Raw genomic sequence first — 16999 nt, 5'->3', positions numbered from 1 at the left:
GGTCCTAGGAACCCTCTGTCTCTCAGCCTGGGACCTGTTTCCTATACTTGCTCATATCCAGCTTGCCTCATTGTTCCCATTTGATCTTCAGATTTCCCATCACTCACGAGGTCTAGACAATTCCCTGTACTAATTTGTTTCTCTTTCAGATACTTACCATGGTTTCTCTTCTCTTGATTGGATCATGAGACACCGATGTTGTGTTACCGAAATTACTGACTTTTATGGGCTGGGGTTGTGGCTCAGTGGCAGAGTGCTTGCCTTGCAATGTGAGGCACTGGGTTCAATCCTCAGCACCATATAAATAAATAAACAAATAAACAAAATAAAGATATATATTTTTTTAAATTACTGACTTTTAGCATCTGGGTTAGAATCTTACACTACAGAATTTAATTTTCCAAATAAATGAACATGAAGCCTCTTAGGGTAAAAGTGACTTTAGGAGCTGGCGATCCTGTCTGTATACCTATTACAGAAGCTGTGTAACGTCTGATCAGGTTGGACTTCAGTATGCACTGGACATTTGCAGAACTGAAGTGGGGAGTGAAACATCCACTTGAGAGGGCCAGTGACAATCGAGTTGAATAGGAACACCATGACCCAATGGGGCTGAGAGCAGAGCAATCCTTTGTTGAGGTTGTGATTGCATAAGATTTCCTGTTCTCTTAGACTTAATTGCCATCCACAGCTTCCGTGTGCTTGCTGCTGTGTGTACACATCTAGTGGCATTCCCCAAAGGGAGAGGACGATGCCTTACCAGCCCTGGCAGGGGTCTCCATTTCCCAATCTTACTACACTTGCAAAAAAAGGACAAAAAGTCTTATTTCAACTCTCCAGTATTCATTATCTTCTCCCACATGGCTCCTTGGTATAGCTCCTCCTCCCCACTTGCTAAAGGGAAGAATTCTCTTGCTTTTGTTGGCTCCAGGCTTTTATTTAAGTGTGGACTTGGGTAAGGAGTGAAGGAGGGAATAAAAGAAGTCAGTAAGATTCAGTGGGTCTGCACTGAGAAACACAGAGAATAGCCAGAAAGTAGGTACAGCTGGCTGTGTAAACAGATGTGGGAGATGAAGAGTGACAGTCTGCAGATTTGCAAAGGGGATGGGAGGAGGGGGACAAAGAAAGGGGATTCCATGAAGTGTGTTTGCTGAATGTAACATTTCGTTCTTGAAGAGATGCAATAAAAATCCAACCTACTTTAAAGTGAATGTTAGTGGTTAGGCTGTACATTTATTTAAAAAAAATTTGTCTATACCTGAAGTCTCTTTTGTTTACACATTGTCTGATTTACTTAGTTAATAAGGCGTCTGCTGCTGCATTGCAATAAATAAATAATCTGCCAACTATAACTTATTTATGGAAGTCAGTCCAAGCTACTTTAGTATCTGTGTGCTTCTCTGTGGTCTTTGTTGCTGGGGTAGAACAAACAAAATAGGAATCAGTCTTCTGTCTTAGTGTTGTATGTCAAAGAGTAGTCATTTGTCAAGGAATATTCTGGGGTTTGCTCACAGCTCCCAGTATGCTGGATGTTTTGCCCCATGGTGAGTTTAAGAAGTTTGTGAAATCCAAGCAGTCAATGGGAACAACTAATGATGATAATAATGATAGATAATTTGGGAAAACAGATGAAGGATTATAGCTGACAACTTTGGGGGGTAAAGCTGAAGCTAATTAATGAATTTCCTAATGAGTCCTCTCCATTATGTAGAGAGCTTGACAGGTATATCTGGATATAATGCAGTATCATGGGTGACTTTACACAGTATGTGTGTGAGGTGTGGGGAGGCATGCACACATGCACATATTTGAGGGAGAAACAATAGACAAGACAGTTTGTGTTCTAGGGCCTCACATAATAATTGTATAAAGTCTTGATAAATGTTTTCATAGTTCTGAAGATACTGTTTACAAATTAGGCAACTTTGCTACATATAGAACATTGATATTTCCACACTTGGAGATTAATGATATTAAGCCTTTGATATTTGCTCAAGTTACATTTTCATCTCAATTCAGTCTACTCTTACCTGAGAGACATTAGATTTTACTTGTGTGAGTGTAGGGTGTGTGTGTGTGTGTGTGCACGTGTGTATGTGTCTAATAAATATACTTGCTAGTACACTAGGAGCATGTATAAAATTTATGTGGGAAGTACATATATGCTCTTTGTATAGAATTTGGAGAATACATGTAATTTTTTAAATATTTTCATGCTGGTTTATAACTGTGTATTATTTTTTGACATATCATCGGTCTGATTTAGGGCACAATTCCAATTAACATTTATCCATTGCTCACTGAATAATGTTTTAAGCACAATTATATAACACTGTCCAGATTTTACTTTGTCAGATATTTTATAATTAGGTGAGAAAAGGAAAGCAGATGACCTTATAGGGAGAAATCTCTAGAGACGATTTCTATGCTTGTCCTGTCCTAGAAAAGATGTAAAAGTTGTAATTTGTTTTGAGTAAGCTAGTGAGCATCATTAAAGTGGTTTGTGAATTATATAATTTTCTATATGACCTGCCTTTAAGGATTACTAGGCTCTGCTGAAATTTAAAGCAGTGAGACATTCAGGTAAGTAACATGAGTGTCAGGATTGTATGAACCAATAAAGAAATAAGTGCCAGGTCATGATCTCACAATGTTATGGTTTGAGTATGAGGAGATCCCCCCAAAATTCCTGTTGTAATGCAGAAATGTTCAGAGGTGGAATGACTGGATTATAAGAGCCATAACTTAACCAGTCCATCCTAGTTTGAACAGACTAACTGGGTAGTAACTGTAGGGAGGTAGGACATGGTTAGAGGAAGTGGGTCATTGAGGGCATGCCCTGCAAGGGTTCATCTTGCCTGTGAGCCCTTCCCTCTTTCTCTGCTACCCGGATGCCACAAGGGGAGAAGATTTCCTCTGTGATGCACTTCCATCATGATGTTCTACCTCATTTTGGGCCCAGAGCAATGCAGCTGGCCCACCATAGAATAAATCTCTGAAACACAAGCCCAAATAAACGTTCCCTCCTATAAGTTGTTCTTGTCAGGTATTCTAGTCACAGCAAGGCAAAGCTAACTAGGACACACAGCCTGGGAGAAGGGCCCCAGGGAGTGGATCAGTGAGGAGGTTGTCTCCTCGGCAGGACAGAATGGATGGGGTGATGGGAGCAGGGGACAGCAATGCACAAGATACATTGTCCTTTTTCCAATAATGTTTTGAGATGCACTTTGATTCTCATTAAGAACAGCCTTTATGTGCCAGACCTTATGCTACATGCTTTTATAAGCACCTTAATTGCATCTCATTAAAGCCTATCGAAGTCGTTCCATTGTACAGATGAAAAAAATGAGACCCCCCCAAATTAACCAACTTATCCCAATACGTTTTGGAGTCAGGATTTGAATCCAGGCAGTCTAACTATGACAATTATGGCAGCCCCTATGATGGATATGGGTTCCATGAAATAAAAGACAGGAAACTGATGAGATGATAATAATCCATTTTGAATGTTCCAGACTTTTATAAATAACAGATCCGTTACTTGCCTCTTATCTATCAAGAAAATGTTAACATGGCTACTTGGCATTATTAATAGGTAAACAGCAAATATCAAGGGGTTAGTAAATCAATCGTAGGAGCTCCAGTTTAGAAGTCAGTCTGGGGCCCCTTGCATATTTCATGTTTGACAGGTTGTCTGCACATATACACTGAAGTTCAAAACATGAATGACGGAAGCATCTAGAATCAGGCAGTCATGCTAGAAAATCCTGAGAGGAAATGAAGACCTAAAGATGATTGCTAGTTCACCTTTAGAGTTCCCTTGGCTGGTGAAACAAGCCCAGGCCCCCTGCCATCAGCCTTCAGCATGTCAGCATTTTTATTGGAATGCATTCTCAAATCTCCTAGAGAAAATTCCCTATTCCCTCTCATTATCTCATTATTTTCTTCCCTGTTTTCACTACAAGATTGTTTAAATAAATGGCATTTGTGGTCCTCTTTCTACCTTTATTTGCTCCTTTAAAAATTCATTGATTTGGTTATTATTTCATCTAATATCCCTCCCATCTCATCCCATATTTATAGGTCAGCCACTCTGTGCCATGCCTATGTTTGGTTTAGGGGAAAACTGTGTAAATTGGTCCTGGAACTCTTCTTCCTCAGCTCCTGGGTCCACATGTTGCTCCCACGGATGCACATCCCATCCAGGCTTAGGCACTCTGCGCTCTGTGCAACAAAATTCCCAACTTCCTTTCTGTTCCGTCAACTCACTCATTCACTCCTCCTGGCATGCAGCTGATCTCTCATTGATGTTAAGAGAAGGAAACTGATTGACCAAATTCCCAACCTGTCTGATAGTATTATAAGCCTAGGAGTATGGACTGCGGTTCACTAAGCTCTTTCACAAGTCTCATTTCATTTGCTCTTCAAAACAATACATCTAGTAGGGGAAAAATATCTTGTTGAAGATCAGTGTAGGCATTATAAATATATTTTGGTACAAATAACATCTCTTTATATTTATTTTTATCTATGTTTGTATGAACAAGGAGAAAGGGAGAGAAGAATGTGCATTGGGTCTGTACTTTGTCCATATCAGGTGAGTGGCCATGGAGGGGTAAAAGACAACATTGTCTTTGCCTTTATTGAACTTTGTTAGATAGCAGGTATTAGCACCTGTTTTATTACACACACACACACACACACACACACACACACACAAAAGCATCACTTTTTCAATTAAAAAAAATACCAAATAAAAATTTACATGTAAAAACAAACAAAAATAATGCTATGAGGTTAAGACTAGCCTTATTTATTTTATTTTTATTTTTTTGGTGCTGCTGGGAATCAAACCCAGGGCCTTGTGCATACAAGGCAAGCACTCTACCAACTGAGCTATATCCCCAGCCCATAGCTGTTCTTTATTACTGACTTTAAACATAACAAGAAATTGAGTGTGGCGGGTAAGAGAGGGTCTGCTGTGGAGACTGGCTAAGGAACATGCAGAGCCAGGCTCCATCCCAAATCATCTGGTTGGGAGGACAGTGAGATTTCTGCCCATGGTAGCTGTTTCCTTTCTGTAGAACAAACATCACAGCTTAGTAGGATTTAGAGCAGTGCAAAGCAAAATAAGGCTCTCCAGTAATGAAGAAGAAGACATTTTAAATGAAGGCATCACCTGTAGACCAGTTGGCTTTGGGAATGATATCAACCAACAGATGGTTTGATTGCACCAACTGCACTGAGATCTCCATTTCTTTTAAAGTTTTCTCATTTGAAATCCCAATATTCTCTAATGGCTCCTGGCTCTCAGGTCTCCATTCTCAAGTCTAACATAGGAACTAGGTTAAGAAAAACTCTTGTAGGTATGAAAAATTATGGGCGATGAGTTCATACTTAGGAAATTCCTTAGGATATATATATATAATTTTTGCCCAATCTCAGTTTTGAGTATAGTTGTTATGTTTGATGTTGGTGAAAATTAATTTATATACTGAGAGGTTTTACCTCTCCCACGGAAGGTTCTAGGAAAAGAGGAGAGAGACTGTAGCAATAATATCCATGATGATCAGGGAAATGAAGAACAACTGGAATTGAGCAGATGAACAACCAGAAAAAAATTGGCATCTGAGGAAAGGCAGCCAGAAAACCAAAAAGTTCAACAGGTATAAGCCAAAATTAAACCTTAAATGGCTCAATTTCTGCTTGATTCAAAGAAAGTCAGACAAAAAAAATAGAGCCTAAATAATTCAGATGAATACAGTGCTTCTCAAAACACACACGCTCACAGGCACACACACAGTGGCAGCAGAGGAGACTGGGGGGCGTTTTCTATGTTCAGCCAAACTTCTTCATTTTCTGTTTAGACATCTTTCTCCTTCTCCATCTCAGTCTATGCCCTGCGGCAACTGCCAAACAAAATATCTCTTCTCTCTCCAGTATCCTCTCTCCTTGACACTTACCCTGACTGGCTTTTCAGTTTCTCTCTTGTCACTCATACTCCAACTGCATATGCCAGGTGTGCCCTCAGGTCTTTCCCTCCTTCCCTGTCCTGTGTCACCACTGCTGAAAAATACCTCCCCTGCCACTCAGTGGGGAGTAGCTTCCTTTGTTATTGACAATCAGTCCTCCTTTCCCCATCCAACATCACTGGAATTCTGGCTAATAGAACTTTCCACCTCCTAACACCGAAAGTCACCTGAACGCACAACACAAGGAACTCCAATCTGGTAGCTCATAGTAAATCATAAAAGTAGAATTGCTTCAGCTGGAGACTGCATCCGGGAAGTTTCCAGGACTGTTTGAGTTGCCCCTTTTCCTTTCTTGCATTCCTTATGTAAACTATGTTCACTGAGTACAAGTTTGAGGCCCATTTTTTTTCATATTTTTATTGGCACATTATAATTATACATAAGGGTAGAGTTCCACTCTTCTTAATTGAGGTAATGCTCAATAAGCAAGGATGTGGGACTCAGCAGGGTATCTCATATAGATATCTCAGATTTTGTAAGATAGCAAAATAGAGAGGAATTGAAAATAAATGACAGATCATCTTGGGATGAACCAACACAAAATTCAGAATTTTTTTCATCTATTATTTCTAGTATTTATTCTATGCACTGTAATATCTATCGATCTATCTATCATTTATTTAGTTGAAGCAGTGCTTTTTAGGAAACTAGCACTAAAACCCAGAAGGAAAATATAATAATAGGTAAATTTCACTACTAGAAATAAATATAGGATTCTTAAATTCTCTATGTAGACCCAGCCCAATAATTACTCATTCCAGAAATTAAGAAAACAGGAAGATTATTATTTCTTATTTTGTTTATTTTGCAAGTTTCATAACCTTGTTATCCAAAGTCATGTCTCCACATCTAGAGGGGCTGAGGTTCCTCTTTGTTATGGGGCAAATATATTCTAGTAACCTCTCAGCAGCCCACACACAGCAAATAAGCATCCTTGCTCTGGATGAATGTTGAAGGGTATTCACTGCGCTTTGTTTTGTGTTGGTCAGGATATAGCTCCAGAGTCTCCAAACCTTTTTGATAGCATACATTTATGCATCAATTTGATGGATGGATAAGATCAATAAAGATAGAAAAATTTCTTCCTGTGTATCAGTGTATCATCTTGTACAGCACTTGGAGTTGCCCATGTGCCCCCTTTTTGGTTACAATGTGTATATGACACCTTCTTGAGGAAGAGGGCAGATAGCCACTTGTTGGGCATATTTTGCATTTTGGGGGAGCAAAGAGCATGGCACTGAGAGTGGCACCCATGGAGAATACGGATGCTCCTCTGAGGCTCTGAGATTCTACCATTCTGCTACCATTCCCTGCTGCTCTCTGATCCCAATCACAGTCGCCCAGACATTTTTGATGAGCAGGACAGGAGAGTCTTTTGAACAGCTGATAATGTTAATGTTTGAATTAATTTCTGTACTTTGAGATGATTTGGCCATTGTCATTTGAAAGACAATTGAGAATCTCCTAGTGTCCATTTTTTCTTCTTATAAATTTTTCCCAGTTTTACTAGATGTTCCTGCAGAAACTTATCAGTACAAAATAGAGAGACAAGGAGGCTCATAGAAGTGCAACCCTCAATGCTCTGAGCTCCAGGGCAGGTGCCCCAGCTTCCAGCTATGCTGGACAACCACCTGGGCTACCACTTTGGAGGACATCCCCCCACCTTTTTTTTTCTCTTGCTCCCAGTGAAGGGTTAACAAGCAAACATGCATGCGTCTGTGTGGAATGACAATGCCTGTGAGCAGGCAAAAATAAAAAGAAGTGGTGCTTTGAGAGAAAAGGTCTTAGATAATAGATGAGGCAGACTCATTAAGCCCAAAGCCCTGGGCCTTACACCCAGAGTGCGTTTCAACCTCCTGTTTGCTCAAACTGGGAAATGCACATTAACTACTCCCCTTTCTCAACCCCAAAATGGTGACTTCCTTCTTCCTCTCTCTGGGCCTTACTGTGGGGTCTAAAAAATAAATTCTACCTTATGAATCTGTAAAATGTGCTGACAAGTAGGAGGGTTGTTCCTAGCTGGGAGACCTAGAGCAGAGGCTGTGAGTTTGGGAGGCAGGTTTGACACCTTGTCCACCTGAACAGGCCTGTGGAAAGCTACCTGCCTGAGAGGACCAGACAGCATGTTTTACGACATAGATGGGCTCTTTGCAAACATAATGACCCAGCATGTTGTTGGAGTCACTCTTCTCTTCCTCTTCGGACTTCCCTTTCTCTCAAGTTTGCAGCTGCTTACAGGCTGCTTAGAATGAAGTCAAAGCTAGGGACTGGTTCTTCCCACCCACATGGAAGCCCAGATCCCACCTGCAGGTCCAGCCAAGGAAGAGACCATTTCTCAAGCTCTTGGGAAATAGCTCAGAGATCTGACAAGTCATAATAGCTTCTTTCTTAAAAATGTCTCCTTCTGTCTCCACTTTATATCATTAAAAAATTCCAGCTCCAATATAAGAGGGGTGAGTGTGGGGGGAACAAAAAGGAATGGGAAATATGGAAAAAATTTTTTGGTAAATTACAAATGAGACTGGGATATCCCTAGTCTTCTACATATTTCTCTGTGTATTTATTGTTAAAAATCCCCTGCAGATCAGATTTCAGTTATAGCTTCTTGAATTCTAATCACACAGCTCTCAATCTATTATTTTCCCATGCTTGAGAACACCTTTACTACCATTCCTCTCACTTTTCTTTGCAAGCTCACACACATCACAGTGTTTGTTGACTGACTAGATCCCTTGGGCTAATTTATTAATCAATCGACTGAAAGTGGAAATGCAATTTCCCGTAAGTTCAAAGAGCAGAATAGCAGTTGCATTCCTGGAATCATCAATAACTCCCTCCAAATTATATTTGTCATCATGGGGGCACCTGGTATATTAGCATGAGTAACCAAAAGCAACTCCTTTGCAATATTAATGGAGAACAGTCATCCCTGAATGTCTCCAGGTTCTGATTCTGTGGATTTAATCAAGTAGATAAAAAAAATGAGAAAATTTGTATCTGTATTGAACATGTAGAACTCTTTTCTTGTCCTTATTCCCTATATGATACAATATAACAATTATTTCCACAGCACTTATATTGTATTAGTTATGGTAAATAATCTAGAGGTGACATAAAGTATTATGGGAGGATATGCAGAAGTTATATGCAGTGCTGCACTATTCATATATGAGACTTGAGCATTTGAGGATTGGGGTATCCATAGAGGTCTTGGAACGAATCCTTCATGGATATGAGGAATGACTACATATCCTTTGCATTTTGTGAATATTGATATAGCATATGAATTGCCTGATAGAATAAATCTTGTAGACCAGGAGTTTTTACCTGAACTCAGGTGGGGGTTGGGATGTAGATTCTGTGCTGAGCCAGATCTGCTCTGTGACTAACTGAGCAGTACTTCTCCAGTTTTGACAGGACACTAATTCAAAGGCCTCAATAAAATGATGAATTGTTTGCCACAGCCTCTAAAACTCATTTGCAGATAGATTAAATCAAAATGTGGATCTGCAAAATGCACAAAAGCTTTTGAACATAAACCAGGAAGGCAAAAATTAAAGTGGAAATAATAGCTTCTGTTATAATGAGGGGAAAACACACAGGTAATAAAGGGAGAATAAGAATTTGCAACTCAGAGACTTCTGTGATAGTATTGAAGGAAAGTCTAGGAATGTGGAACTGAGCAAACTGAGCAATACTAATTCTTGACTCTTTTGCTGACATTCAAAGCTCTCTAAAAAGTGACTCAGACACAACGCCTTAGCTTTATTTTTTTTTTTCACTACGTTACTTATGTGTGGTTCAGTCTTAACCAGATTGGCTCCTTGCTGTTTCCTGAACATATCATGTCTGCCTGCACTGCTGTTACCTAACCAGTGGAGGTGAGGCTGAAGACCAGAGCCTTCTCGGGCTGTGGCTGTCACAGGATGGGATGCTAAGATACCTGAGAACATTGGTATGTATCATTCTGCTTTGAATGGACTGACTGGTGATAACTGTAGGCAGACGGGGCATAGTTGGAGGAGGTAAGTCATTGGGGGCATGCCCCAAATGGGCTTGTCTTCCCTGTGGCCCTTGTCTCCCTCTTTCTGTTTCTCTGTCACCATGAACAGAACAACCCTCCTCCATCACACTCTTCCACCTTGATGTTCTGTCTCACCTTGAACCCATATCAATGCACTCTGCCATTTATGGACTGACACTGCCAAAATCATGAGACCCAAATCAATTTTTCCTTCTTTAAGTTGTTGTGTTCAGGTATTTTGGCCACAGGGGGGAAAAAACTGACTAACAGCAACTTAAAGGAGGAAGTTTATTTTGACTCATGGTTTGAGAGGTTCAGTCTTATAGCCAACCAACTCTATCACTCTGAGCCCAAGGTGGGCAGAATATCGCAGTGGAAAGGAAATGGCAGAAGAAATCTATTCACCTCATAGGAACCAGGAAACAAAGAGAAAGAGGATGAGGAGCCAGGGACAAGACATATAAGCCCCAAGGAACACCCCTAGTGACTCACTTTTTGTAGTTATGGCCACCTGTCAATCCATTTGAAATATGAATTCATCAAATGGATTAATCCATTGATTAAATTACAGCTCTTCTAATCTGATCATTTTCCCTCTGAACATTCCTGCATTAATGTGGGAGGTTTTGGGGGACATCTAATTACAAACAATAGCACCCAGGTTTTTCATGAGTAAGGAAAATTCTTTAATACCCCAGAATTACTCCCAGCCCTATTCTTACCAGTAGCTTATTCTTATAATTAGTGTAGATCCTATACAGAGCTCTGTCTGATTCCATCATTTTCTGAGGTCCAAGTTATATCACCCTCTGCCAAAGTCTCCACTGAGGCCCCTACCACATGGGGCCATTTTGTTTTCCCAAATCTTCATAGTATTTGTTTTTTTTTTTTTTTTATCTTTCTTTGTCTTGGTCATTTGTCTGTGCTTAATTTGTTGTCAGTACTTATCTCATTGTAAGTGTTATCTTTTCTTTTTTAACTTTATAATAAGTGATAATTGAAAACCTGTGTTTTAATTATTAGTTTGCATGCCCCACCAAACCATTACTTTGTTTAAAACTTATATTTCCCATCATTTTCCCCAGAACCTAGTGTGGTGTGATCCCACAGTGAATGTTGACTGAACACTGTGAATGAGTGTTCAGGAATGACTGCCATTGGGCAGCTGAGTGGTCCCACTGGCCAGGCCTCACTTCAAGGACTTGCAGTATGGCCCTCACCTACAGTCTCTGCTCAGTGCCTAGCACACCTGTTATGTGAATATAGATTGAATTCATCGAACACATATGGATTCGTTTTTCTCGGATAAAGCAGTAACATAGCTGCAGGTGCCAGCCATGATTGCAGTAGGCTTCTCTGAATCGCTCTCCCTCCAAAAGGCTGCAGTTCTGAGGAGACAGGGAAAATTTGGAAGAAAAAGGATCAAAAGGATGGATAAGAGTGAGTGTGTGGAAGACTGAGTGAAAGTGAGAGAAATGTGTGTGAGTGTGAGTAAATACGCAAAGGAGACAAGAATGTGTAAGTGCACAAGTGAGCAGCACTGGAACTGAGTGTGAAGTAGGGTGCACTAGGGAGTGTGAGCACATGTGAGTGTGCGGATATGAAGGAAAGGGAGTGAAAGGACATGAGTGAGGGAGTGTGCTGCCAATGTGAGGACCAAAGGGTGAGTGTGTGAAGGCGAACCTGCATGGGAGTGTATGAATGTGAGAATGTGCTGAAGGGTGTGAGCGCAGCCTATGTGAGGCAAGTGTACATGTGCTGGTAAGAGTGGTGTTTGGGCTTCTGAGGGCTGAGGGTGAAGACAGCTAGGCAGAGTGCAGGAGGAATGTGACAGGAGCAGGGCCAGGTCGGTGCAAGTGGACCCAGCCCTGGGACCATGGGCTGCAGCTGAGCGCTTCCCTCAGTGACTCTTTACTGGCCCCTGTTATTACCCTGGTTAGCCAAGCGCTGGACACTTGGTCTGCCTGCACCATGAAGCGTATCATGGGAGGGATGAAGGCTACCCTCAGGGTCATACAGTTGGGAAGCCACTGGAACCGCTGGCTGGACACAGTCGCAGTGGGCATTGGATCTGTATCTTCTGGTCCAAACACTGGATCAGCATCAAAGTGAGGCACTGCTTATGTTGCACTGCCATTGAGTGACAGCTCTGAGGGAGGGGCTACAATTCAGGGACTGAACCACACATAAGTAATGTAGTGAAAAAAAAAATAAAGCTAAGGGGTTGTGTCTGAGTTACTTTTTAGAGGGCTTTGAATGTCAGCAAAAGAGTCAAGAATTAGTATTGCTCAGTTCCAGATTCCTAGATTTTCCTATCAGTATTATCACAGAAGTCTCTGAATTGCAAATTCTTATTCTCCCTTTACAAGTATTCTTTGCATGTTTAATCACTTACTTTCTCTCTCTCTCTCTTTACAAGTATTCTTTTGCATGTTTAATCACTTTCTCTCTCTCTCTCTCTCTCTCTCTCTCTCTCTCTCTTTCTCCCCCCCACCCACCCATTGCTCAGAAAGAGAAGACAGAGTCTTGATTGGCTCCCTCCTTCATTTCTCTGAGCCCTCAGGGCTCACCCCCTGGCTCCCCAGCATGGGCAGTGGGGTGTCCACAGATGGTAGGCCGAGGCTGCCGTGCAGATAGGAGAAATTTGTTGCTTGCTCAAAGCCAAGCAGCAATCTCCCTTTTCCTACAGCTCTCCCCCTTTGTCCATTTCTCCTACATACATTCTTGGAAGCATAAGTTTCTGTAATGAATGTATAACAAATTAATGGTTATTTGTTCATCAGAACAACTTTTAGAACTTGTATCCAACAGCCTGGAATGCAGATAAAGTTCTCTCCACATCTGGATGCTTTACAAATGCATTTCACTAATTAAAAATATATGTAAATAAGTCAAAGAAAGATTGGTACAGAAAATGAAAGGGAATGGGGGAGGGAAGTACTGTGGATGGCATTAGAAAAAAATATATTTCATGTTTGTATAATTATGTCAAAATGAACCCTAATATTATGTATATCTTTAATGAACTAATAAAAAATAAATTTAAAAAGCACTAATATTATGCTTATCTATAAGGGACTAATAAAAACAACTTCCAAAAATTTAAAAAGAATTTTTAAAATGCTAAAAGTCCTTAATAAATTGGACCATCTGATGAATAGGGGTAAGCACAGGAGGAGAAGGTTTGAGGTGCCTACAAATACCAGTTTTAATTATGAAATTTAATGGGGTGGAGAGCTGGTGTGGTGTGCAGAGAACAGAATTCCAGAGAAGCTGCTCTTAGGAAGGCAGGCCACATAGCTCTGACTCCAGAAATCGTACAACTGGCTTTGGATAATCAGCTTTATTTCTATTCACAGCAGATGAATTTGTATTGTGTAAAATTATTCAAAGGAACTGAATTTATTGGATGCTAAACTTATTTTTAAGCCTTGATAATTAAAACAGTGTGGTATCTCTGCATGAATAGACGTGTATATATGGCATATGATGAAGATGTAATCAGAAGAGGGAAAATAAATCTTTCCAAAATTTGTGTTGGAATGACTAGGCTGCCTTCTAGGAAACACACACACACACACACACACACACACACACACACACACATGCACGCACTTCACAGTGCAGCAGGATAAACTGCAAATAGATAAAAAATTTAGATAAAGTAAAATAAAGCCATAAAATATTTAGGAGAAAATTCAGGAGCCATTCAAGATTGATAAACATTACAGTTTTCTTGCATAACAAAAACAAAACACAGCAAAGAGAAAAATGAAAGTCCCAAAATATAAAGTTAAAAGAAAAATGAAAGAAAACCATCAGAAATATTTGTAACTCGTATCATAAAGAGCTAATCTCCCTAATACAAATTAAGAAGAGAAAGACCAATAGCCTAATAAAAAAATGGGAAAAGCATATGAACAGAATATTCAGAGAAAGGAAATACAAATTCCACTCACACATAGGAAAAGATGCTGCACCTCAGTCATGATTAGAGAAGTGCAAGATAAAATTACACTGCAACATTTTTCATCTATCAGGTTGTCAAAAATGCAAAAGTGTGAGGACACATTCTGTTGGATAAGTAGGCGTTCTCATAAATTATTGATGGCAGTGGATATTGAAGTGCTTCCCTATGGAATTACCGAAGTTACAAATGAATAACTTTTCCTTTATACAAAAATTTCTCTTCTAGGAACTTATCTTACAGATATATTTGCACATGTGTAAAATGGTATTATGCATTGACTTGTTCTTTGCTGCACTGGTTGTAATAGCAAAAGATTAAAATTAGAATAAATATTTATGGATGACTATGTTTAACAATTGTGGTGCATCCATATAGTGAGATACTATACTATCTATGCACATGTAAAAGAAAATAAAAGAGCTTTCTATGCACTGATATGGAAAGATTTCCTTTCTATGAAAAGATATGCTAAAATCCTTAAGACATATTGTTTAAATAGTAAAGCAAAGCATATTGCACTATATAGATATGTAGATATTGAGGTATATACTATGGTATATGGTATACTGCTATTATATAGTAAATAATAAAGTATATTGTTTAATAAAATATATAGCACTATGTACAGTGCATAGTACAGAATCTTTATGTTAAAAGAAGAGAAATAAGAATATATACTTTTGTTTCTGTGACACACATACACCCACACACAAGACAAAAGACACTAATAAAAGTTATCCTACTGGAAAGGAAGGATGGAATAAAGTAGAAATGTTTTGCCTAATACCTGTTTATATTATGTTGATTTATATGCTATGTGGATAGATTACTTTTTCAAAAATGTATATATATCACATATGTCAGTCATTGAAATATGTCTGATTTTAATAGTATCACTGAACAGTTCTCTTTAAGGAAATCCAAACAAAACTCAAAACTGATTTTTACAATTATCCTGTCTCCACCCCCTTTCTTCTGTTCCCACTAGAGCTTTTAAGCCTAATATATTTCTTCCTTTGACTTGAGGAAGAAGATAAATAACCACGCTGATGAGTGGACTGAGGATTTGGGGTGTTCTGTCAACAATATAAAGACCACCACTTTCCTATTAACTCTAGGTATCTGTCTCTGAGACGCCAGATTTTCTTAATGCACTTAGTGTTTTACTCTATAGATCACTGTTCTCAGCCACAAATTCCCAAGTAGATCTCCAGCTGTCATGTTGCAGCCCGAGGGTGACTGAAGGCAAAAGGCAATGAGTCTCACGGAGATGAATGGCACCAGGGTTCCAGGTGTTTCAGGCCTGGTCTTGTCTATAGTTTGCTTTTATAAGCTTCAACATCCTAGGTTAAAAAATGGTGGTTTATAAATTGTTTCCTTTAATAATGCTTTCATGCAAAGTACACAAATTTTTAAAGATCAATACATAGATGAGATAAAATTAAATCTGTAACTTGCTGTCAACACCCCAAAGCCAGTCCTGTTACCAACCTGGTCAGTTTCTATGTCTGAAGAGAAGTAGGTCAGGCTTTAACAACAGGTGGAACAAACCGGGGGCAGGGAGATGGGCAGTTGAGGGAAGGAGGAAGCTTCCACTTGTCCATGTCTAGTTGGGCACCTTTTGTATCTTTTTCCTAGAGGTTTTGTATTTGCTCTTTGCTCTGCCTGGAAGTTTCTGCCCTGAGTCTTTGAATGTTTGCCTTCCCCCTGTCAATTATGCTTAGCTCAAATTTTACCTCTTGAGTTACGCTTATATTTCTTCCCCACATCCTTTGGTAGGATCTGCCTGATAACACTAATTGCTCTCTGAAGTGGTCTTGTTCACTCTTTTGTTTACTTGTTAATCATTCATCATCACTTCTCTTTAATACTGCAAACTCCAGAAGAGTAGAGACGTTGTCTGTCTTGCCCTCTAATGTATTCTTAGTGCCTGAAACAGTGTCTGACCCAGAATAAGACCTCAATAAACATTTGTTGTATGGATAAATAAAAGGTTAGAAGCCCATGTCTAATTGGGATTTGTACACAGAACTTAGTATATGAAAAACAGTTGACAAACACCAGTGAATTAATTTATTCAAGTAATCTCTCCATTTGACACAGACATTGCTTTTGAAACAAACTGGCAAAGTAAAAGCTCTGGCTTGACCCTTGCTTATTCAATGATCACTCTTCACTAACACACTCAAGACAATTATTGAGTTGCTGCAATTCTGATTAAAAAGTACAGCTTTCTAATTTTAGCATTTGTTTAAAACCTTGATACACATTGAGAGACTAAGTTAACTTGGAAGGTAAATTTAACTGTCAGACAACTTAATTTATGGGACATACAATTTATTTCTTGGGGATCAATAGAACTTGTATTAAACTGAATCTATTTTTTTCTCCATTAACAGATGTGAAAATCAATTGCTAAGCTGGTCACAGTGGCTCGCACCTGAAGCCCCAGCTACTTGGGAGGCTGAGGCAGGAGAATTCTTTGAGCCCAGGAGTTTGAAGCCAGCCTGGGCAACATAGAGACTGTCTCAAAAATAAAAAAAAAATGAGTGGTTGCACAATATTATTATTTCTTTGAGGTATTTTTTTAGGTTCTTTATTCCAATTTCAAATGTCATTTTTTATGAGTGTGAAATAGATTTTTTAATGTATAAACAAATAGAATTTATTGATGTGTTGACTTAGTAAAGCCTAATTACAATACATTGACAGTAATAAAAGTGGGTATGGTTAGTTATATTTAAAAATACTAATATTGGTGCTTTATAAGCCTGTTTATAAAGATTAACATCTCCTTTAAGAAAGAATTTTTTTTTCCTTGCACTTATGTGCTTTTACATTAAGGTGAAATTGCAGAAGGTGAGCCACATTTTGGAGGGTTCCAAACATCTCTTGCATGTCTAGACATGTTCTAGACATGGTGTTGGTTATTCTTTAGATACTGGGGACCAACCAAATGTTCTCTGGAGTTTT

The 16999-nt window shown here is 39.3% G+C and overlaps 1 protein-coding gene and 1 non-coding gene across 2 annotated transcripts in view; both read right to left on the bottom strand.

Annotated features, from left to right (window-relative positions):
* Positions 1–16999, bottom strand: part of Clvs1 (clavesin 1) — a 189250-nt gene that overhangs the window by 76051 nt on the left and 96200 nt on the right. The gene's annotated exons all lie outside the window — the stretch shown is intronic.
* Trnat-ugu (transfer RNA threonine (anticodon UGU)) lies at positions 4834–4904 on the bottom strand. The gene has a single exon. It is a non-coding gene; the product is annotated as a tRNA-Thr (tRNA).

Source organism: Marmota flaviventris, chromosome 15 (assembly GCF_047511675.1).
Source record: "Marmota flaviventris isolate mMarFla1 chromosome 15, mMarFla1.hap1, whole genome shotgun sequence".
Classification (NCBI taxonomy): Eukaryota; Metazoa; Chordata; class Mammalia; order Rodentia; family Sciuridae; genus Marmota; species Marmota flaviventris.
The sequence above is the reverse complement of the archived record's forward strand: the minus strand, read 5'-3'. Positions and strand labels throughout refer to the sequence as shown.